This window comes from Octopus bimaculoides, chromosome 19 (genome assembly GCF_001194135.2).
Source record: "Octopus bimaculoides isolate UCB-OBI-ISO-001 chromosome 19, ASM119413v2, whole genome shotgun sequence".
NCBI classification, from domain to species: Eukaryota; Metazoa; Mollusca; class Cephalopoda; order Octopoda; family Octopodidae; genus Octopus; species Octopus bimaculoides.
Genome location: NC_068999.1, coordinates 7,869,536 through 7,870,631, shown reverse-complemented (window position 1 = coordinate 7,870,631; position 1,096 = coordinate 7,869,536).

The window sequence follows — 1,096 nt, the reverse complement described above, 5'->3', positions numbered from 1 at the left end:
ATATATATATATATATATATATATAAGTACATACATACATACACACAAACATACATACACATATATAATTCAATGATAGAAAATGGAATGAACGACATTCTTTAGCTAAAATCACTAACATAATTGTTTCGGCGCATTTTTACACCTCCAGTGAGGTGTTGTTTAGCCATTAGCATGCATCCAAGGTGTAAAATGCAGAGAGTATAAATGAAATATGGACAGACACAGGTTTATATTATAGTTCATTCGCGTGTTTCACGTTTATATTTGTTTAGGGCTCTGCAATAGGTATTCCAAGTACATTTCGTTCCTCAACCACAGCGGATCATCAGGGAACTCTTATATTGCATTAAGTTACAGATAACTATGTCCCAAGTTAGATGGCGTGGCATTTTATAACTATCTTGGGAAGGAAAACAGAAAGAATGGAAGGAATTTGATGAGGAGGAAAATAGACTAGGTGCGAGAAAAATGGGGAGAGTGAGAATGAGACAGAAAAAACAACTGGAGAAATAGAGATAGAAAATGGAAGAGAAAGAATAACAGAAATAAAGAAAGAAAGGAAATGGAAATTAGGATGAGAAGAAAAGTGAAAAAAGGAAGGAGTGACTGACATAAAGAACGAACAGAATAATTTAGAATGAGAGAGAGAGATAGAGGTAGAGAGAATGTCAGAGCTATATACTTCATACATCAGTGGCACACCATATATTTTTATTTGCACACTTAGGTCTCTGTTGCACAATCTTTATTTTCTTCCTCGTTTTGTTACAACGCTAAGAAAATACGCACACACACAAAAAAATGAAACCACAAGAATGCGTTTCCTCTCTCTCTCTTCCATACGATGATAATCCATTTGAGTATAAAAATATAAGCAGTTAATTTCTAATACAAATAACCACCTCGTCTCCTACCATAAATTTAATATTACACGATGAAGGACATTTATCTCTATATCAATCTATCTGTTTTTCTGTCTGTCTATCTCCATCTCTCTAGCTATCAATTCACGCATCTATATGTCTATTTATTTATTTATCTCCATGTCTGTCTGTCGGCTTTTCTCTTGCTCTTCATTTTATATATATATATA